The following is a 23822-nucleotide window of genomic DNA, read 5'->3' on the forward strand; positions in this document are numbered from 1 at the left end:
AGAATCATGGCAGTGGGGAGGGGGCTGTGGAGAGGGGCTTGTTAAAGTGGGCATCCTGGGTTCTGGCCCAGATCTCCCATTTCAGAATTTGTAGGGGGGAGTGGCGGGGAAGGGATACCACAGTGAAGTGAATCTGTACTCTTAATAAGCTTTCTTAGTGATTCTTATGCTAAAATCTCAAACCCAGTACACTCTCTGGCTAAAAGGTGGGATTTGGCCTTCTCTTTAAGAAGCTCATTAAGTCTATGGTACCAGAATTGCTTCTATAGACCACATGCAGAAAACTCCAGAAATTATTGTACAACTGTGGACCTGTTTCCATTGGGAGGTTTCTGCTTCTGAGCTAAATTGTACACACTCTGGTTCCTTATATCTAGAAATTAGAAGCAGGATCTCTGGGTGAAACAAGCTTGAGGGGGTAGAGACATTAGTACTCTGAATCTAGAGTGGTTTCATGGCAAGTACAAATTTTAGGATGAGAAAAATAGGGCTACAAGATTAATAGGACTGGAACATACGCAATGGAAGAGAAGAGAGGGCCTTGCTGTGCTGTGATAGTAATGGTAGACCATAGCTGCCATTCCCTGTCTGTGGGAAGGACAGACAGAAGAAACTGAATCACAACCATAGCAATGAGGATTTGAGTTCAATATGACGCACATCTTCCAAATGATGAAATTGTTAAATGCTAGATTGAATTTCCTAAAAGGCAAAGTTTAGAATCTCTTTCAGTGAATGCCTTTCAAATGGGATAACAGAAACTGGTCCAGGGTGTTTGAGAAGGGATTTTGCTGCAAGGCCAGGGCCTAGGCTCGATGATATTCCTCTCTCGTCCCTGACTTTTTACTTTGATATACTTCAAGGGTAATATTTTACAGGTAATATGGTAAACAAGGTCTATACAGACAAATGAGTAAAAATTCAATGACTAACGTAAGTTTTCTGCGGGAGCCATTGGGGATTTGCATTCCCTAAGTCACTGGGAAACAAGATGAATTTCAGGTTTTGCAGCATTCTGCTTCGTGGAAAAATGAGATTCCTAATTTACACTTACAAAGTGGCATGTGAGCAGTTAATTATTTATACCTCCTATTATTATCGGATTAACACAGCATGTATACGCAATCAGCAAATGGATTTTACTTTTTTCCCCTTAAGTTTGTTTCTGAGTCTGGTAATAGGATCATTTTATGGATTTCTTTCTATTTTCTAGGATTTTTGTATGATACAGTATTTAAAAAACAGCATTATACAACAAATCTAAAGTGTTAGTGAAAAAAGAACTTATCTGCAAGAAAAAGCAAAAACATCAGACATGTTGATTTAAACATGTTTCATCTTAGAAAAATATTTATTAATTTTTCTGTTCAATGATAAACTTCTCCAAGTCATGAGATTTTCATTTTCCCTCTAATACTAATGATTTAATGTGTTCCATTATAAATTCGAGGAGCCATTTAAACATATACTTGGTATTTAATTTTCAAAATCACATATTTGCAATAATATATTTGAGAGGGGTGTATAACTCTCAATCAAATATCATCTTTTCTGAAAACAGCCCACAGGCTTCATCTGGAAACCCTTCAGATATCCTCGTATATCCAGGTGAGAAATGCAGTCAGCTGACTGTGTAAATCACAGTTCTAATTCCAAGTTGTCGCAGAAACCCACTCTCAGCTTTAAGGCCAGTAAATGATGCTTGTGGAATGAGGGACTGTGACCGAGGAGACTGTGCCTGTCCTTCAAAGGGGAGAACTCCTGGGACTTCCAACAGAACTCTGAAGGCACATGGTTTTCATGCCACCACCAGCATCTTTAGAACTTGGCATCCAGCTGAGTGCCCATGCAGGGCAAAAGTCCTGGTGCAGTATCTCTTCTCTCAAGTTTCTGGCAGGTGTGTGCTAGATCCTGACCACTAAACGCTTCATAATTAGACTGCCTCGGGCAATCACAATGTCTTACACGTGTGAGGGAGTGAGGGCAGCGTTAGCCTGACTACGTTCATTTTTTTAACATCCCACGCCTGCAGACCCGAGCACAGCTGCCTGAAGGGCCTGCGTTTGATGCATGAACTATAGGAAGACCTCAGAAATGAGTCTAATTACATGATCATATGAACGCTTTGTAAAAGCCAGATACATTATTCATACCCTAGACAGAACAATTATATAAGGAAAACATAGTCCAACGTATGTACTACCACTTTTTAAATAGCACTTGTCAATTTTTGTGTTTATTATGTTTATTATCTGCCTCCCAGACACTGGAATGTAAGTTGCCAGAAGGCAAGGAATTTCTTCTGTTATGGTTAGTAATATCACCATGACTCTTTGAAAAGTGCTGCCATAAAGTTAAGGATCAGTAAACAAATGAATATTAGCTTTTTAAAATTAACCATTAAATTAGGATAGTGTAGATAAACAACGTGTGTTTATTTTGTCCAATGTAATCAAGTGAGAGGACTGAGTTATTCCTAAACTGTGTACTAGATATATTATTATTAGATAATCAAATGTGGAAAAGAAAGTGAGTGAGAAAGACAATATACTATCTGTTGAAACTGTTCCCCTAAATGACTACAAATTCCTGGAAGGAAATTGAATGTTTAGATACACAAGCTGGAATATTTGTGGATTTTTAGTGATTATCATATTGGAGGAATAATTAATGATGAAATAAAGTTGTGTCAGTTTGATGTCGCTTCATTATAATTCCATTGCTAACTTCAGCCTGCGATTATTTCCACAGTTCACACTGCCTTGTTGTATCTGCCACATTCATGGTTTTAGCAATAGTTGGAAGGAAGCCTTAAAGTAACTCCAATTAAAGCTTTTGGAAATTGTTCAATAAGTCTGCCATTCTTTACGAACATACATCAAATAAAACTTTGATTTATAATTGTTTTATCTCCATTTAGAGAGAATAGCTTTTCTTATTGCAATTAAGAATAAAAACCTAAAATGTTCTAAAATTTCTGAAAGATTAGCTCTTGCATTGCCAAAATTTTAACATAATTTTGGATTAAATCCGTTGTCATCAGTGTTTGAAACTACTTGTGCATGCAAATACTAGTTTTCTCAAGAAAATAGATGTAAAAGCAAATATTTCTTCTATAAATATGAGTCCCATAAGCATAAACAACACATATGTGTTCATTGTTGGACTTCAGATTTTTCTTTGTGGTCAAACAATAAACAGATATATATATATTGTCTATCAATTTACCCTCCGTTTTATCCTTCATTTCCTTCAGTTTCTACCTCACACATCTTCACACTTAGAGTGCAATAAAAAAACAGGCAGTCTTGAAGGCTCAGAGAAGAGGAATTATTTGAAATACTGGAGAGACCTTAAAGTCCAGCAGGCTAGTTACTTTAATTTAGAAAACTGAGGACCAGAGAGATGATGGGCCAAAGGTTATACAATGACTTCGTGCCAGAGATGGGATTGAAATTTCCCTATTCCCTGGCAAAGGCTAATTTCTTTTTGCTTTTCCTTTGGTGACCCGCCTTGGCATTTAGCAGAGTATATGAGGAGAGCTCAATTAATACTGGCTGATTTGCACTGGGCAGAGTCAGCATAAATGCCTTTACATTTTACATGGAATTAAAAATAGCCATCCCGTTTTTTGTTAGCAGTCTGAAAAACACCCCTCGAGAACATGCATGGATGCTGTGTTAAGCATAGATAGAGCATGATTAAGTAACGTGAGTATTTATTGCTTGATAACTCCTGGGAAGATAGATATTAGTGCATTTTCCCAGTTAATTAATGGTGGTCAGGAGCAGTTTTAGGAGGCAGAGGATGGAAATGAGAGAGGGCTATGGGATAAATAGATGATCAGAAACACAAACCTTAAAGCTCCTAAGTGAGCCTGTATAACTTAACAAAAGAAGTGATTAGCGAATAGGCATGAAGTTGGCAGGAACAGTTTTCACATTTATTCCCTTATATATCTGTGAGTTGCCATGTTTGCTTGTTAAAAATGTGTTCCCTTAGACTTTCTTCTGGTCTCTTCCAGTAATGCTTTAGTTTTAGAATTTTATTTATTTGGATGTTTAAGTTATAGTTCTACATTTTAAACTCTTTTGCAATTGAGTAATTTTTACATTATCAGAGATTTTCAACCTTTTTCACCTTCTGGCACACATAAAACTAATTACTAAAATTCTGCAGCACACCAAAAAAATATACTTTTTCCTGATCTGAAAAAAAAATAGGTATAATTTTGATTCATTCATACCAGATGGCTATTGTTGTGTTGGCTGTTGTTATGTTTTTATTTGACAGTCTAACAGAAAAGAGGTCAGTGTCCCTGACTAAATAGCCAGGTATTGCATGTTTTAAAAATTCTTGTGGCATACAGGTTGAAAATCACTGATATATGTTATAGTAAGTTTTATAAAATAATGAGGGATTTGAAGGTTTATTGGGTGATGTTTATTGCTCATTCTTTTGAAGTCAGGTGACAAAACCTTTCTTTTGGTCTTACAAGCAGTCAAATTCAAATTCAGGCATGCTTTGTCTAAAGAGGTTTTTCCTAACTTCAATTGCATCTATCTGATTGACTGAGGGAAAGAGAATAGCTCCCCAGCTCATTCAAATCCCAGGAGAGGCTCCACTTGCATCGGGGAGGTCAGAACCTGAACTTGATGGTCTGATTATGACTTGGCACAGGAGGCTGATAAAGAAAGAGCAAGGTGATCCACTGTGGGTCTGAGACACAGCTCAGGACGCTTCTCCTAACACATAAGGAACCAGGAAAATGTCGCTTTATTTGCCTTAAATCTTTCTGCATCCAACACTGTGCCAAGATATGAAGGTGAAACTGAAGAGACTTTTTAATGTGTAAACAATTGCTCCGTATTATTTTCTAATAGTTTTCTAATTTGAATGAACTTTCTAACAGTACATTTGATAGCAGTTACTTTGAAATATAATTTTACTGTTTGAGAAGTAGAGGAATTGACACAATTTATTTAACATTTTTTTTTGCATTTATTTACTCGAGTAGAGAGGTCGTTAAATGAAGGAGAAAGACTCCTTTCAAAGATCTCACTGTAGTGCTGTATGAAGCATTGTAAAGCACAGTTGGTACCGAAAAGGTTGGAACTGAAAATATTGATGTTACCATGTCATTAGTGACAATGAAATAAATTTTCATGTACCATTTGAAACTAAACTGTGAAAGAAAACACAGTACTTGGATTATTGCTCTCATTCATTTCCCCCTTTCATTCTTTCCTTCCCTTGCCTTTCTTTCTCGCTTGCTTATAGCTCGAGCTTTTAGATCATCTTTAATTCCTTCTACTTTGTGCTCTTGGGAGGCCCTGCACTTTGAAAATACTTGACATTCAGGAAAATACACTTTATATGTTAAAAATCAATGGTGACACAATATTTACAGCCCAAAGGCCAAACATTTGGAGTTTCTTTATAGAGAGTAAGTGCTCCGAGACCAGCTTTGTGCTACTAAGCTGTAGACATCAAAGAATAATAATACTGCAGTTTTCAACTCGATGGCCTGAACGGGCTTCTGCCCAGTGAAGTGAAGTATCGAGCTGTTTCACAGATCTGTAATAGAGAGGCAGTGTGGGAATCCTTATTTTATCTTAATTACCAAGGAGCCCTTCGTGTCTCAGAAGTCCCCATGTTTTGTTTCAAAACTTCTATCTGGAGAATGAGTTTATAGACTTGTGTCTACAAAAGAATGACAATTCTTTGAATTAGATTTTAAGAAGATTCAAAGTATAGCCAGAAGGGGGAATTCTTTAGCTAGTCCTTGCTATATGGCAGGGTTTCAAAGGAGGATGTGGTAGGTCTGTGATTTAGTAGGAAGAAAAGAAAACGTGGTCGTCAGGGATGCCCCTGCCGCCTAGCAAGTTTAATTTTCTTTGGTTAAGCAAACACACACCTACATGCACACACACACACACACACACACACCCCACACTCATAACATTTATTAGCTCATTAGAAACTGCATAGTGTCTGGCCAAGGAGTATCATTTGGTTTATACATTTGACCCCTCATGGATATTAGTTGCTCTTTACTAAATCAGCAGAAAGAGAGAGGATGGCAATAACTATTACTAAGCTAATAATAATTATCAGGCCCAAACATGGTTATTGATGGCTCTGGCACCCTTTCATGTGTGTGTGCTCCCAGTAATACCGATGTGCAACTTCTGTTATTGGGCATGAACTTTCTGTGACCTATCGTTTATCATCAGATGAAGTTCTGCCTAGCCTAATAGTTACATTACGTAACAGAGCTTTCTGGTGGTGAAAGGAATCCGCTCAAACCACTGAGGTGCTAGGGTTTCACATGGGGTATAGAGTGTTCATTCTCTTTACTTGTAAAAGAGACTCAGAGGGGGCCATGTGAGCACTTACTATAAAGCATTCACCTTGGAGAAAACTGTTGTGAAGCCAGACAGGACTGATAAAGGATGACTCTGGAAATGGCACGAAGCCAGTGAAACAGGGAGGATTTAGGAAAGAGGAACCCCGCAAATTAGCAGAGATAAAATTATCTGAGAAGGAATCTAGAGAGTTTCTAGTACACACTCCCCTCTCCCTTCAGCTTCTGGATGGTGAGGTTGATGGTCTCAAGGTCATACATCCTATTTCTGCCTTTTCCTACCCAAGTACCTTGACTCTCAGGGACAAAAGACAGGAAGGACATGACTTACAATCAGTCTTCAGGACCTCTTAGTGGCAATTACTACTAAAATCACCGTTAAGCAAAGAAACACATCTTTTAGGTCTCTCTCTGTAATCATAGTGGAAATGTACTAGCAAGGAGGCTGCTGGGGCGGTGTGGGGTAAAGGAGAAAGCTTCCCAGGGACTCAGGGAATATAGCAACTGCATATGAGGACCCTAGATTGGCTCCACCAGAGAATCCATTAGCTGGTGTGTCCTGCTCGTGTGGGGCAATGGCACAGAAGGTTGCCTATTGTGCTGATGTGTTTGGAAAGAGTGCAATGTCACCAGAGACCTATTGAAAGTATGGGAATTGCATGTATATGAAGATAGCTCTCTAATTGATGGCTGTAGCCTTTTGTGGGCAAGGCCTTGTTCTGTGTCCCTGGATATGGGTATTAGGTTACACTTCTGAACTACTAGGAAGTTCAAATCTCAGTAGGCTTTCAACTCTGTAGGTCCTAAAGACAGCAAACCAGAAACATTTGCCAATGGGTAATTTTTCCTACTTGAGGTACACAAGCAAGAAAGTAGCAGAGAATCCACAGGCTGCTGTGCTAAAAGCAAGTCATCTTCAGTCGTGAGGTTCATCTTAAGGAATCTCCTGAAAGCACTCCTGAGGAATTTGAAGGGTTGGGGAAAAGGTACTGAAGTATCTGTCAACTGATAGTCACTCCCTATAACTCTGGGACTGTATTCATTTGCTAGCACGGCCATAACACACTGCGTAGGCTATACAACAGGAATTTATTGTCTCACAGTCCTGGAGGCTGGACATCCAAACTCAAGGTGTCGGCAGGGTTGGTTTAAGGGAAGGATCTGTTGTAGGCCTCTCTTTTTGGCATGGATGGCCAGCTTCTCCCTGTGTCTCTTCACATCATCCTCCTTCTATGAACATCTGTCTCTGCTCAAATTTATCCTTTTGACAAGAACAAGAGTCATTTGAGATTAAAGTCTATTGTAATGATCTAATTTTAACTTGACGATTTCTGTGCAGGCAACTCCACATAATGTCACACTCTAAGGTTAAGATTCCAATGTATCTTTTTTCAAGGCACAATTCATCCCATAGAGGGCACCTTGTGCTGGTCTTGTTGAGATTCATTTCCATGCCTAATAATGGTCAAGAGCTGTGATTCAGATGTCAGAGAAATTCTTGAGTTTATGTGTGTGCACACACACTAGTTGACTTCTTTCTTAGCACGGGACTCATGGTCAGTCTGCATTTTTCCACTGTGTTTTACACACCTGAAAGTAAATTAGTTTCCTTTTCTTTTTTAGAATGTTGCTATTTATTTTCATACCTACCTTCCCTATAAATAATCTCTTTGAAAGAACTGACTTTAAAAAAATCACAAAATCAGTGACTAAGGATTTTTACATTCTAAGTCACATATTTCTTTCATTTTTTAAAAATAAGCATGTACTAGATTGGATTAAGAATGACTCCAATACCGCTCATTCTGAACCAGAACATGCTGGAGAAAGAACAAGCCCACACCGTCGCCAGTGATAATCAAAAGGCCGGCCGAGGTCTACGGTGCTGTTGCAGGTCTGGCCAGCACACCCTGGGGCTGACCACAGAGCCATATCTCTAGGACCTTTGAATCCCATGAGAGGCGTCTATAGGCTCCCTGGCCCACTCTACAGCGTCCTGTCCTGTGACAAATGGCCGATAATTCCCTCTAGTGGCAATGTTTGTTTTCTTTACAGATGGGGTCTAAAGAAAGACTGCATCCTGAAGTGGTCAGAAGAAGGTTAGGCTAAAGATAAGCCTGGGTTTAATGAACAGGCAAATGACTGGGCAGCGTGTTCATTCTGAGACTTGCTGCTAATGATCTATGGTGAATATTATTACAAAGATACTAGGAACCAAGGGAGGAGGCAAAAAGGTGGCGGGATGTCTCAAAATTCTTTGCAAGACCAAGATAGAAAAACAGGTATAAGCTAAATTTAAATATAAATAAGAGGCAACTAAGAAGTTAGACTTTACATGGTCTCTAGAATATTAAAATTCACCCTGGAGTGACAAAGGTTCCTGTGAGAAGTTGCAAGTCTGTGGGTCTATAAGATGCTGAGTACTTAAAAACAATGATAATCAATGACTTCAATGAATATAGACATTAAAACCTGCATATTCTAATAACATCCTTCAACTTGATCTGCTAGGAAGCTGAAAACCACAATATCAGTTTGAAATGCCGACTCAGTAAGTGTTTCACCATTCTGCATGCAGAAACGGTATGACCCAGACTGCTCATCCTTGTACACCAAAGCCACTCCAGCCTTGGAGGATAAGGAACAGTGGCACCAGAGAGAAGAGGAAGAATGTATTGCCATCTGGGAGGACGGCACCATCACCAGCTTCCTGCACTCCAGGAGAAAGTGCTCAGTGGTGCAGAGCTGTCCATAGGTACAAGTTCAAGTCCAGCTGCCCAAAGGCAGGAAGAGGCCTTTCTCAAAATGCTGCCCTGCCAGGCCTCTTTCAAACAGCCTGGTGTCTGACTCTGCCCAGACTATGTCTTCCATCTCAGATGAGAAGTCAGTTAGGACAAACCTAGTTTTAGAAGCCCCAGGACAGGGATCCTGGATTTGAGAGCAATACTTTCAGCATAAAAACATCTAATTAAAAAAAAAAAGAAAAAAAGAAAGAAGAGTTCTTGAGTCCAAATTTCATCTGTTAAACCTTGATTAAAGACTAAACATGATCTTTCAGCAGTTTACCCACAGAAATGGAGGAGTAGTTGGACAGTATCACATGGTCAGGGGATGGGAACGACCAAGGGTGGGCACTTTGACCAGCCCCAGGCAGACCCCACGGGCGGGACCCCGCCCCGCGGGCCATCACGGGGCAAGAACCAACAAGCATCTCCACATCCTGTTACTCTTGGATCCTGCTGGTCAGCCTGTCTTCCTCCTTAGTACATTTTTGTGGCCCTAATCTCCCTATTTTTATTCAGATTCCAAAAACCAGGTCCTTAAAGAACTTTTTGAGGAATCAAGCATATTCTTTGTTTCAATGGTATACAATATTTTCCCAGTTGCTTTATCATCCCTTTAGTAAATAAAACATCATGTATGATGAACCATACAGCGGACTAGGGCAAAACTAGGTCATGTAGCTTTAAGAAGGGACTGAAATTTACTAAAAACTTCCATGAGCTATATAGGAAACACTGCCACATAAGGTTCCTGTTCACAGGTACAAAAGCCCATCATTCTGCTGATGTCAGGCTGGAGAAGAAGTCAAGCTTTCTTCCCTTATTAAAAGTTCCTTCCCTTATTAACAATATTAGAGTGATTTTTGATAGAATTTAGGTTTTGGGTGCACTTTTTCTGTACACTTTTCCTCAGTTTCTCTGCACCAGGAAGTCTAAGATTAAAATCTTTCTTGCAATAAAGTATTCCCCTCAAGCCCACACTGGCTCTTGAGGACACACTATGGAAAAATGTGGCAAAGTGCAGCAGGCAATTCACATTTCTTAGCTCTTCTGGGGGCATGGGCATGAGGACGTGGTAAAAGCCTCTTCTCCATGTCCATCCCTCTACAAGTTTCAAACCCCAAACAATCGCAGATTGGAGCCTGGACAAGCAGGACGGGCCCATTGCATGCCCTCTGACACCATCTGGGATCTTGCAAAGACCAACCCAGCTGGTGTTCAGAGCATACAGCCCATGGGCGGGAGTGACATCAGCTTGAATAATCTGGAGAGCATCTGCATTGAGGGGGGCCTGGTGGGGTGTCAGACCATGTAAGGCATGAAGCAGTTTCGGCACTGGGGGCTGCCGCTGGCCAGGGTGACCTAACACTGCCAAGAAAACTCTGTTATGCAAGTCTCTGTCCTGAAGTTTTTCTAAACGCAAAGTCTGACAGGATGCGTATCAGCTTATGTCCACTAAATACAACTGGACTCTCCTTTTCTTTGTCAGCAAATGCCAAACTGTCTGCAAATTCTGCCCAGTAGAAAAAAACCTCTGTTTCTGACTTTAGATTTGCCTTTTTGTGCACAAGCCATCCACGCCGTCTGCCCAGTCGGGGGTGAGGGATGGCATGGATTTACCTCCGCCAGAACTGAACTGAACGACGTGGCTGGGAAACAGCAACTGAATCAGATCAATGGGAAGCAAACCTCCTTGGTCTGTTACCCAGACCACTGTGTTGACAATTAGAGGGGACTCTCTCTTGTAGGAGGTGAATACATATTTTATTATCTTGATGTAATGCTGAGTTGTTTTTACAAGCAGATTTCCCGAAGTATACCATTTTCTATGCTGTCCTCTGGCAGGTGAGAGGTGGTCCTAGGACTGGATCTGTAATTTTAAGTAAAGCGATGCATCAGATGAGTAAATTCTGTCTGTCCTGGATCACATTCCAAACAGTTAACACAGGAAATACTGTTTTGACAACTGGTTAATCAGGTATCTATTGAATGCTGACTCTCTTGAAATCCACAAACCAGAATGTCAAGGAAGCCGTCTTCTTCCTCACCACAGACGTTGACTAACTTCCAGGCCTGAAAGGGAATTCTCTGTCAAACGAAGGACTTTTTTTTTCCTTTTTCTCTTTTGTAATGCCAACAAACCTTAAGGCAAATACTTGGAGTTAATCTGGAAAGTGGGACTCTCTCATACAAAAATGTAAGATAAACCTGAATGGCTGATTACGAAGTTTACAGTGGAAGTTTTCAGACTTTCTAGCATCACAACGGAACACGGGAGGAAAATGGTGCATCAAGTAACACCAGTCTTCCCAGTTAAGATGCACTGTGAGCAAGGTGCAGGCTTCCTTTTTCATCTCCTTCATGCTTTTCTCAGGCATCGAATGATGAACTGCACTGATAGGGGGGCGAGGGTGGGTGCAAGTGGAGAAGACATCTTGGGAAGGCTGGCCTTGGCTGATGGTACAACCAAACACCTGCCTGCAGCTGGCCACAAAGGCAAGTGACAGGACAGATCCCACCGAAAGCAAAACCCTGCGCCAGCAGCGGCTGCAGCAACGCGCGGCCCCAAATGGCAGTAGCGGGACAGGGAGGCTTGCGCGGCAGCTAGGGCGGGATCCTTGTCCGAGGTCGGACTGGGAGCCGGGCTGGGGCCCACGGTCGCCCCTGCCTGGGACCCCAGGCAGCCACCCTCCCGCCAGTCCACCGGCCCCCCGGGCCTGCAGGAGCCGCCTGCGGCCGCACAGGCACAGAAACGGGGGCGGCGGCTGAGGACTAGCTGGGCTCGGGCTCGCGGGCTCGCGTGCACGCGGAGCGTTAAGGGCCCCGCTTCTGCAACTGCGGGCGCTGGCGGCGCTCGGTTTCCCTTTTGGAATTGGAAAACATCTCTCCTTTCTCCATGCACCCTCCTTCCCTTCTTACTACCTCTTTCCCCTTACCACCCGCGCCTTTTAATATTTCCACATTTTGTGTTTTCTTGTTTGTTTATTGGTTTTCCTACTTTCTAATATGACGTTCTTTCTGGCTCACATAATTTTCCTTTCATTTTGGCCTCCTTTAAGTATTGTTTTTCGTGGGTCTTAGAAAGGCAGAAGCACAGACCTGAAAAATGTTAATTTGCTTTTGGCATCAAATTGTGACATTTTTATTATTCTTTCCACTGGACTGCTGTTTGTCCCACGTTTTAACTATCCAGAGAGTAGCCGTGCAGCAAGGCTACTTAATTAATGAATTTTACTGTTAATGATTTGAAGACTTATTTGGTGATTTTGAAAAGAAGCTGGGGAGTTAAAGAAGAAGTTGTTTTATCCTGGAACCTCTCGTGAATTTATCCATCACTAGAGTTAAAAACATAAAGACAATAGGCCTTTTTGGTTTCCAGAGCAAGGCCATCATTTGATGATATTATTACGAGAAAGCAGAAAGCAGTTGGACTTTTTCATCTGTTAATTTCCCTCCCATCTCCACTTTTTAGCTCGTGAAGCCGGTGTTCCATGATACATGGCTGGTAAATATTTCATTGCCATTCTCAAAAAAGTGTTTAGCATTTTCACATTACCCTCCTCGTGGTGATGAAAGACAAGATGGTAACGTGTGTGCCTGTGAGCATGTACTCTGAGCATTTTCTTTATGCTAAAAGATAATATATACATTTGCTGTCCTGTAATGGAGACCTGAGAGGTGCTGATGTGGAATGACCCCTGCTTTCCTAAACACACAGCAATCTAATTTGGACCTGTACGCCAATTACCGGCCTCTGTGGAGCAGTTTATGGTGAAGCAATCACGTCACAATAGGATTAGAACACTACTCGCCAGGACCACGAGGGGAGCCTGCCTGGGCATAACTGCAGGTTTATTCCTCTAAATTGTATGTAAACAGCATTGATAGCCACCTTGGTGCCACCTTGGTATTGTTTCTATAAATCCTCCATAGAAACAATCTAAAATGAATAGACAATGAGTCAGTAATGGCCTGTTAGTTCCCAACCCAGGGTTGCGCTACCAATCTGCTGCATGAATACCACTCGCAGGGACTGGCCCTGGATAAACATTCGCAAATGGCTCAGGAGAAAGACTTTACAGCACTAACCAGATTTGATATTTGGAGAAATCGTTGTGAATTGTGCCTCCTCCCTGATCTTTTCTTGCAAAATCAGCTTCAAACACTGGGCCATTTTAGGCCTCTGAGTAAATTTCTGCAGCCACGTACTTTGCACGCTCCCTTCAATTTCAATAAGATTATATTGCAGTTTCCTAACAACGCTGTCTGTCTCTGACTAATGTGAAGGGAGCTAAAATTGCCACGTTTTGATGACATGGACAGGTCTGAAGAGGAAGGTGAGGTGAGCAGAAGTCAAGCCACTGGAATGGAATTAACCATTGGGTTAGGCCATAGGGTTAAAGTGATTATGTGATGTTCAGCCCAGCAGTTGATTGTAATATAGAGTTATTACAGGTTCAATTACATCCTCCCACAAATTAAAACCAAATAGAGTAAAATTTGTGCCATAAAATCTAAAGTGTCAGGTTTGTTTCTTAACATCATATAAAATGATACTATACTTCATTTCTCCTTTGATACATAGAAATAAAAGAATATTTTTATTTGCTCTTAATTAAATTTACTTAATTTTTTTCTTCATTTGGGTTATTTATACATACTCAATTTCTGTGTGTGTGTGTGTGTGTGTGTGTGTGTGTCTGAATGTGCCAAAGTTGTTCTGTAAAATAAAACTACTCTTCCATATTTGTTAGTGAGCTCCATAAAACCAGTTTTATGTTGCTTCTTTAGTGTTGTTGGTGAGCACAGACAGTGTTTTAAATGAGAAAAGAACCTGAGGATGAACATACTGTGTTGGAAAAAACAACATCTTCCATATTCTCTAGATTGTGTGTCATCTGGGTCTCTGAGGAAGGTGAGAGCTGTTTAAGATCACCTCCGCTCAGCTCAAAATGAGTGCGGTCCTACCACCCAGGCAGGGAAATGAGCAATAGTCATTCACTCAGAAAAAACTGAGGCCGAGTGCCTTCTAGACGCCAGTCTCCACAGTGGACAGAAGGCAGGCTCTACTCCAAGGATCACACAGCCTGTTAGCCAATGAGGAGTTCACAGCATTTAATTTACTTGTAGTAAAAACCAAAATGCACGTGAAAAAACACGCTTGCTGCTTGAAAGAAAACATAGAGTTTCAGCTGATGTGATAATTCAGCTTGACGGTTGTTACTGCCCAATTTAGGAACATGTATGTCTAAGTCACCTCATGCTGCCATAACAAAATACCATGGACTGGTCTGGGCGGGGGGCGGGAGCCAGCTTAAAAAGTAGAAAATAATTCTCTCACAGCTCTGCAGACTGGAAATATGAGATCGGAGTGTCAGTATAAATAGGTTCTAGAGAAAGCTTGCTTTCTGGCTTGCACGCTGCCACTTTCTCACTGGGGTCTCAAATGGCTTTTCCTCAGTGTGTTTGGAGAGAGAGAGAGACAGAGAAAGAGAGAGAGAGAGAAAGAGAGAGAGAGAAAGGGAGAGAAGGAGAGGGAGAAGGAGAGGGAAAGAGAGATTGTCTTTTTATAAGGCCATCAATCCTGTTGGGTTAGGACCCTACTCCTAAGGCATCATTTCACATTAATCACCTCCTAAAAGACCTGTTTCCAAATACAGTCACATTGGGGATTAGGGCTTCAGAATATGAATTTTTTGGGTGACACAATTTAGTCCATATGAATATACTATTTATTTCAAAGTGCAAGTGAAATTTATTTAAATAGTAGGCTTTCAAACTGGAGCCAATCATCTGTGCATTTCAGAATAAGGAGACTATTGCATGTTGGAAACAAGATTCAGTTGGAGGCAGATCTGCCTCTGAGCACTGGTTGAGCCACTTGTTGGCTGTGTGAAGATGGGCAAGCTACACCCAGCACAGTTAAAATAGGTGCCTCAGTTTTCTCACACATGTATGCTTCTCATTAATACAAATACTTGTCCTCAGCTGCTGAGATAGAAACCTTTCAGCTACGGTTCATTCCTCTTCCTCCTATGAGCCTTAAATTGTTTAGTTGCCATGTCCTGTGGGGAATACATGGGACAGGTTTCCCCGTGTACTACTCTTGCTTACCATTCCTACTATTTCTATTTTATTGCAGGCCAGTATTATCAGTAGCCAGGTGTTGTGGACTGAGTAGGTCCTCTGAAAATTTATATTTTGAAAGGAGGATGAAGAAGTGAGGCCTTTGAAAAATGATTATATCATGAGGGCAGAGCCCTTATGAATGAGGTTAGTTCCCTTATAAAAGAGATTCCAGAAGACCCTCGTGCCCCTTCTGCCATGTGAGGACACAGCAAGAAGAGCATTGTCTATAAAGAAGGAAGTGGGCCCCCGCCAGATACCAAATCTGCTGGTACCTTGGCCTTCCTAGCCTCCAGGACTGCGTAAAATAAAAATTTGCTGTTTAAGCCTCTCAGTCTATGTACTTTGTTATAGCAGTTCGGACAGACTAAAACAACAGTTGATAATGGCTTTCTCACATTCTTCTGCCACCAAATCCTTCCCACAGCTCTGACAGTCCTTCCCTATTCAAATATATTTGCCAGTTCCCCATTTATGTATAGGGCAAGTCCAGGCCTGACACTCGGGACCTGCTAATAGCTGTCGCCAACAGACATATCCCTTATTTGGTCTCTCACTCCTCCTCTTCATACGGTTATTGCCCAGCTAATTGAACTTATCACAACTTGTACTCTGCCCTCACCCCTTGCTAAAGTGTCCATGATCTGCCATTGCTGGGCTTTTTTTCTCCATTCTAGTCATTCCACATTGAACAAATACATGTCAATGCTAAGTTCTGGTCATTGTCTTAGGAGCTGAGGCTATATGAAAGGGATAAGATGTGGTTCTGGCTCTCAGAGTTCATTGTCTAGTAGAATAAGGATAGTCATGTAAACCAATAGCTAAAATTTAATATCATAGATAATATCTCAAAACTGTAATGCTTGTTGGACCCATTTCTACATATCTGTATCTTACTTATCCAATTCTAGCTCATATGACAGCTAATGTTTTATTCCCTTCTCTTATTTCCACAGCACTGGCACTTTATCTGTGCCTTTCTTGTAGTCTTTATCACTTTCTCTCATATTTTAAATGCATGTGTTTTCATGTCTTATTTTTCTCAATTAGACTTTAAGCTTCTTGCAAGTAATACCCATTCCATATTAACCTTTGGGTTCCCTACAGTGCTTAATATATGTAAGCCTTTTATCTAGCATTCCTGAATGTACTGACAAAATAATTCCTAAATTTGTGGAACCACAAGCTAAGTTAGCGTACCCTTTAAATAAAACCATTTCCCTTTAATAATATTGAAAACCTTTGTGATTTTATTAGGTTTTAGTTTATAAATTTAGTTAAATAGAAACTGGATTACAGGTTTAGGAACATGAATTTCAAAATTAATTCCAAAGAGTGCACATTACATACAAAAAGTATAAAGAAACATTAATTATTACTAATATGTTCTAAGCATTTAAAAATAGATTTGCAAAAATGGCAGTATATGTAAATAGGTTACTTCCACAACCATATCACGACGACTACAAAACTACAGAACAACCATCATTGAGAACCCCCTGAAATTTAGCTGCAACTAGGGAATTAAAGAAGAAGCCACATTGAGACTGGTAGGAGGGGCAGAGATGAGGAACACGCTGCTCCCACACCCATGTGTGGTGGGAAAAATTGAGAGGGGAATCTCAGGAGGAAGGGTCGCCAGCCCCACACTAGCTCTCCTCCCATCCAATGGTTCCAGTGCCAAGAGGAGAAGTCCCTATAACTTCTGGCTGTAAAAATCAGCAAGGATTGAGGCTGAAGGTAATGGAAGGCTTCTGGAGTCCCAGGCAGTTCCTCTTAATGGGCCCATGAACAGACTAACTCGGGCTCACTTTCTCCAAGCTCCAGCCCTAAGACAGGAACTCAAAAGACACCAGAGAAGTACAGGAAGGAACTGAATTGTCTAGCATCAAAACAAGGTCTGGGGAGAAAGTCTGCTTTCTCCCAGACAGAAGTGCTGGCAGAGGCCATTGTTCCTTTAATGAGTCCTCCCCACACAGAGACAACTGGCAGGTGCCTTACCTGATATTCCATTAATTGGCTCATGCTATTTACCCCACTCTGGTGATTCCCTGAGGCCCTGTCCCACCCAATTTTCAGACCCATCTGAGCCATTTCTCGTGTCTTTTCCATACAAATGGCCTGTCTTGGCTTATGCTTCAGATTTCCCCAAAATCTGTCAAGTAGTATCTGACCTCAGCATGCCCATACCTCTCCTAACTGGCCCCAAGCCCAGCACTAGCAGCAAACAGCCTTGGTTCACAGTTTGGCTTCACCTGGGCACCTCCAAGCCCAGTGGCAGTTCATGTTGTAGCTCATGCCTGGTGGCCCTGGGCAGAACAGAGGGAGCAAATCACCTTGGCCTGAACCTCCCTGGAAGCCCCAGAGCAAGTGCACCCAGTGGACAGTTTCAGACCATGCTGAAATATCACCACCCAACCACCTCCATGAGCAACACACTTAGGATTGAACTCAGCAGGCACCAGGGTCCCACTGAAGTAAGTCCTGCTCTGTGGGGTGGGCCCCAGCACAGCTGATCCTCCATGGTGATCAGAGGTCGGTGGTCTATGGTTGCAGCCAGTACTTGCAGCTAATTGACCTGGGAACAAATCTGTCCCACTGATGTGGCAACAGCAATCAAGGCTCAACTATAGGAGGAAGGTATACACAGTCCACATGGGGATGAGGGTGAGATACAGCTTGAGTACCCAGGTTGGGTGATTAAGGGAGGCTACTCCACTGGACCCTATAGGAAAAGCCACTCTACCAAGCCTGGGAGACATAGCAATTCCACTTAATACATAGAAACAAACACAGGGAGGCTGATAAAATGAGGAGACAAAGGAACATGTCCCAAATGAAAGAACAGAATAAAACTCCAAAAAAAGAACCAAACAAAATGAAGACAAGTAGTTTACCAGATAGATAGTACAAAACACTGGTTATAAGGACGCTCAATGGACTGACTTACTGAGAACCTCAACAGCATAAAAAAAAAATCAGTCAAAAATGAAGGATACATTGAAATAAAGAACAATTTACAGGGATTCAGCAGTAAAATAGATGAAGCTGAGAATCAAATCAGTGATTTGGTATATAAGGAAGTGAAAAACACCCAATCATAACAACAAGAAGAAAAATGAATCCAAAACAATGAAGACAGTATAAGGAGCCTCTGACACAACCTCAAGCACACCAACATTTCCATCACAGAGTACCAGAAGAAGAGAGAGAACAAGTCATTAAAAACCTATTTGAAAAAACAATGCCAAGAGACTTCCCTAATCCAGTGAAGAAAATAGATACACAAGTCCAGGAAGCACAAAGAATCCCAAACAAGATGTATCCAAGGAGGCCCATACCAAAACACACAATTAAAATACAAAAGGTTAAAGGCAAAGAGAGAATCTTAAAAGCAGCCAGAGAAAAGCAATTAGTTACCTACAAGGAAGCCCCCATAAGACTGTCAGCTGATTTTTCAATAGGATCTTTATAGACCAGAAGAGGTAGGCAAAAAATATTCAAAGTGATGAAAAGCAAGGACCTACAATCAAGATTACTCTAACTAGCAAAGCTATCATTTAGAACTGAAAGACAGATAAAGAGCTTCCCAGACAAGAAAAAGCTAAAAGAATTCATAAGCACTAAATTAGTATTACAAGAAATGTTAAAGGTTCGTCTTTAAGGAGAAAGAAAGATTAAAAATATGAACAAGGGAATGGAAATAAATGATTTTCAACAATTGGATCTAAAAAAAAAGAAACCCAAAATAAATGAACAAGCAGAACAGAAAGAGACTCACAGATACAGAGAACATTTTGACAATTGCCAAATGATGAGGTATGGTTAGGGAGATGGGTGAAGGGCTTGGGAAGTACAAATTGGTTGTTATAGAATAGTCATGGGGATATAAAGTACAGCATAGGGAATGTAGTCACTAATATTCTAATAACTATGTATGGTGTCAGATGGGTATAAGATTTAGTGGGATGATCACTTAGTAAGTTATGTATTGTCTAATCACTGGAGTATACACCTGAAGCTAATATAATAATGTGTGTCAACTATAATTGAAAAATAAAAATGATTTAAAAATGAGTAAAAATGAGTTTGTTTATGATACTTTGATAAGTGCTCTGGAGAGCATATAAAAAATCAGAGACTCTGGTGGAAAAGTCATATTCATTAAATATAAAACACTAGGAAATATAACTTTTAACAAATATTTCCAACATTAAATAAATATAAGCCCCAGGAGTTTTTATGGTTTTCACTTGCAAATGATATTCATTTTGTGCTTTAAATTAGAATTTTCTTTTATAAAATCTTGTGCAATAGGGGGAAATGTTTATTATTGGTTTCAGTGATATTATAATAATTGTAAATATAAACACAGTGAATTGGTGCTATTTTTTGCAGAGACTTAGCATTTATTCATAGATTTTCATTTCATTCACATTACTGACCTGACTTTTCATTACAACTCAACCAAAAACAATAACCTATGTAACTGCCATAGTGTTTACACTGCCTTTAATTTCTTTAGCAGCTTAAAGAAAAAGAGACATATGTAGGTAATTTTTCAATTCACAAAGTTATTATAAAACTAAGACATACTAAATTTATAAATTTGGAAATTATAGAAAACATTTAGACATAGAAAATTTCACCCATATTCCCACTGTATAAAAAGATGTAAAATGTTGGCACAATTCCTTTCTGATCTTAATTTCCAATATGTTATAAAATCTTACATGCCTTTTTTTTCCTCTTGTCTTTTCTTCCTTCAGTATTTATTGGCAGTTTAACTATTGTATAGAATAGTAAGAGACATAGATGTCTTAAACATTGTATGAAGAAACCATATACTGTGCTTCATTGGCCTGTCTCTCCTATCACCTCTTCATGCTTTCCAGGCATGAATTTTGACAAACATTCATTCAGAATAATGTATGAGCTAGACTCTGTACTGATTGCTAGATGTGGAATGATTTAGTGAAAAACTCTCAAAAATCAAATGCTATGGCAGGCACTTGGTTTAGGGTTGGAAAACAGTAGAGCAGGAATATAGAGGAAGAAATGGTCAGATATTTTTATTCCAGATCATATTTTGGTCCCCCATGATCTGAAAAATTTCATCTCTTTTTCTAACTTCAAGTTGTTTTATCAACATTTACTTCTTACTTGAGCCAACATTAATATCCCCAAGTGGGGAACAAATTACAAACAATAATGTCAGATAAAATATGCTAAGCCGAGATTTTTTTAGACCAGTTTATATTCATTTTATCTGTATCACATGGCATTCTTTTACTGAAGCTATTGTTCTTGTTCTAATGTTTATGAGACAAAGTCAAGGAACAGAGCAGTTGAAATTATTAGGTAGCAGTTATCATCAAATAAAATATATTCAAAAACAGCCCTAAAATGCTGGGCCTATTTCTGAAGGTGACATGATCGTAAGACATAACTCCCCATCTCCTCATGCTCATGCACATTCTGAGTTCAATAAACTTGGGCCCGCACTCAGATGCTGGAAAGACATAGATGCTACTGATGAAATACACTTCTTAGAAATTACACATGATTCTTTCCCTGACAGAACGTTTGTCACACAGTGTATCATTCATTTTCCACCTGGCATTCTTATGAAACGCTGTATCACGATGTGAAGGCAGTGCCTTGCTCATCATGTCCTCCTTGGAGAACTCCTACCCCGTCCCAAGCACCCAATACCCAATACTTGTTTGTTGGCTTGAACTGCCCTGTATTGTTTTATCTAAATTCGTTTAATGGGATCCATGCTGCATTCTGGCAATGTAAGTGTACGCATGTCACTGAAACCATTTCATTTGGAATCATCGCAGAATGACTTTTACAATCCCTTGAAGAAGGAGGCTGTGCCCTCCTCAGCTCTGCATTCCCATTGCCAAGTGCACCGTGGGCACTTACTTAATGCTCATTGATCTGAATCAAAGACAATTGCATTTCCTTTGCTGACCTGTAAAAAAAGTCACTACTGTCTTATGTAGGCTTTTGCCTCATGTAAACTATCTGCAGCTCCACACTGTTTAAGCTCCTATTTTTAGAAAAAGGCAAACCATGTCACCGCCAAGTCATTTCCTCAGTGTTCCCCACCTAAAACTATTAGGTGACTTCTTCGCATGCCTCAGTGGCATCAGCACAAGTCTTCCCTCACTTGCTATCGTTCTTGCAGCTAAACCATTTCTTTTAAAGGAGGATGAAATATTGATGTTGACAGGATTACTTTTGGAAAAGAAGGAGACCCTCACTTACAGAAGAAGGAGTTAACCTCCCAAATGCAAACATAGGCACTTCTCAGACTGAACTTAGCTGAAAGGCTCATCGATGGGTTTTAAGGGAATTTAAAACTTGGTATAATGAAATCACACCCCTGAGTTTTGTAGGAGTGATTGCTGCACTGTAATATGTATTGTACTCAGATACTTAGATTAAAGATCTATTTTTATTTTTATTTTGTTATCAATTATGCATCTAGAAGAGAAATTCTATTACTAATGGAACCATTGAAATAGATACCTAGAGGAGTGGATGGATCACATTAGTTCTTGTCAGGTTCTATATTAGGCTTCCCAAACCCCATTTGAGTATTTATCTACTATTGTTATTGTTGTAGAGGAGTGTGCCTGGGGGAAATCTGTAAGGGGAATGAATTGGCCTGGATTTTATATCTGATTCTGCTTTTTTCTTGCTGTATATTTTTAGACAAGTAGCTTTATACCAGTAACTAGTCAATTACACAGTGGGGAAAGACCTCACTTTGATTTTTATGTCTATATCATGAACTTTATTTTGGATTTAGGCATAACTGACATATAACATTATATTAGCTTTAGGTATACCACATAATAATTTGACATCTGTATGTATTGCAAAATGATCACTACAAAGTATTTTTAACATCTGTCTCCAATTTTTCTTTCTTATGATGATGCAGTTTAAGATCTCTCTTAGCAAAGTTGCAATACAGCATTATCAATGATACTTATAATACTATTCATTGCATCCCAATGACTTATTTTATAACTGGAAGTTTGTACCTTCTGGTCCGTTTATCATTAACTTTTAAAGTAAAAACTCTCAGGTTCTTTTTAATATGGTTTAATTTTTTCTTTGTGTAAGCTATCGGGCTGGACATATCACCCCCTTTTATAGACAAGAAAGTCAAAGTGGCTATTTTCTCAAAGCTTAAAAGTTGTATAATGACAGAACTGGCATTAATGAACATTTGTAGTCGAGGTACTTTCCCCTCACTTTGGAATCGAGCAACTTGAGACCTATGGGAAGAGGTAATACCTAACTTCTGGAAGGACTCAGGTTTAATTTCTAAAGTAACACTTCAACTCTTGCAAAAGCAAATGACTGGAGGGCAGAGAACGTGCTAGGGATGGAAAGAGAGACACTAAGACAGGGCTTCTCAGAGTGTGATCCTCAGACCAACAGAATCACTGTCACGTGGCAATATGTAAAAAAAATGACAATTCTGTGTCCTCACTCCAGACCCACTAAGTCAGAAACTCTGGGGAAAAGGGCCCAACAAACTGCAACTTAATGAGCTGTCTGGGTGATTCTGATGCATGTTCATATTTAAGAATCACTGCTAGACCTAGGGAAGCATCTTAGACCCTGTGGAAGTCCTTCAGGATACCTTGTTCCCAGGTCCATGTCAACCAGGGTAGAGGCCAACTATGATGGAAACTAACATCGACAGGCCCAGACCATTACCAAAAGCAAACTGGGACCTCTGGGTATCAACAGCCACCTCAGTCCTCTAGGACCAGCCCAGAGCAGCCAGGCTTTTTGAGAATCTGGGGACACCGGGGCTGTTCAGGTTGCATAGCTGGCCCTCCCACCTTGAATATGGAGACAGTACTACAACCACAGACAGTCAGGTTTGGATTGGAAACTATCAGGGATCCTATTTTTCTCATCTGTGCATCCTGAGGTCTAGAAAAGGACCTGCTTCACCTGAGGTTCTTAGTGATACGAATTCATTAACCCATTCTAATCTGAGGTCATCAGTGTGACCTTGGGATACTTTGCCACACCTCCTTGACCTGTGATTTCCCTGACTGCAAAGTGGGTATGTTGATGATACAGGCTTTCACATTAGATTCAAGTTTAAAATCAGAAAATGTGTGTGAAGCCACTTTCTGAGTCATAAAGAACTTCTCAATGTAAGCTATGAACAAGATGTGCCAAGAGTTGCTGTATCTCAAATAGGCCCATAATTCTTTTGTGAATTTTAAAGCAGTACCATTTGTGCCTTAACATTCTTCTGTTTAATAAAGTAGTACCCTTAATTATGATGATACTTAGAATGTCTCCATGGGACTCAATAAAGTTATTTTCATTTTGAATTAAAAAACATATTGAAATATTTTTAGATTTCTTAAATTGGTATCATACAGAAGGGTTTATTCAGCATTTCTTGAGACCATTTGAATTGGAAATGAAGAATTCTGTTACCTTCTGTGTAAGAGTATTTAAGACAGAGTGGTTAACATTTTCCTTATTGTCACCAT

At 40.2% G+C, this 23822-nt stretch overlaps 1 pseudogene; it reads right to left on the reverse strand.

Annotated features, from left to right (window-relative positions):
* LOC129081169 (polynucleotide 5'-hydroxyl-kinase NOL9-like) overlaps positions 1 to 12048 on the reverse strand; it is a 31182-nt pseudogene extending 19134 nt beyond the window's left edge.
* Between the last annotated feature and the right edge of the window lie 11774 nt (positions 12049 to 23822).

This window comes from Pteronotus mesoamericanus, unplaced genomic scaffold (genome assembly GCF_021234165.1).
Source record: "Pteronotus mesoamericanus isolate MK-2021 breed Mesoamerican mustached bat unplaced genomic scaffold, CSHL_Meso_final contig_94, whole genome shotgun sequence".
Classification (NCBI taxonomy): domain Eukaryota; kingdom Metazoa; phylum Chordata; class Mammalia; order Chiroptera; family Mormoopidae; genus Pteronotus; species Pteronotus mesoamericanus.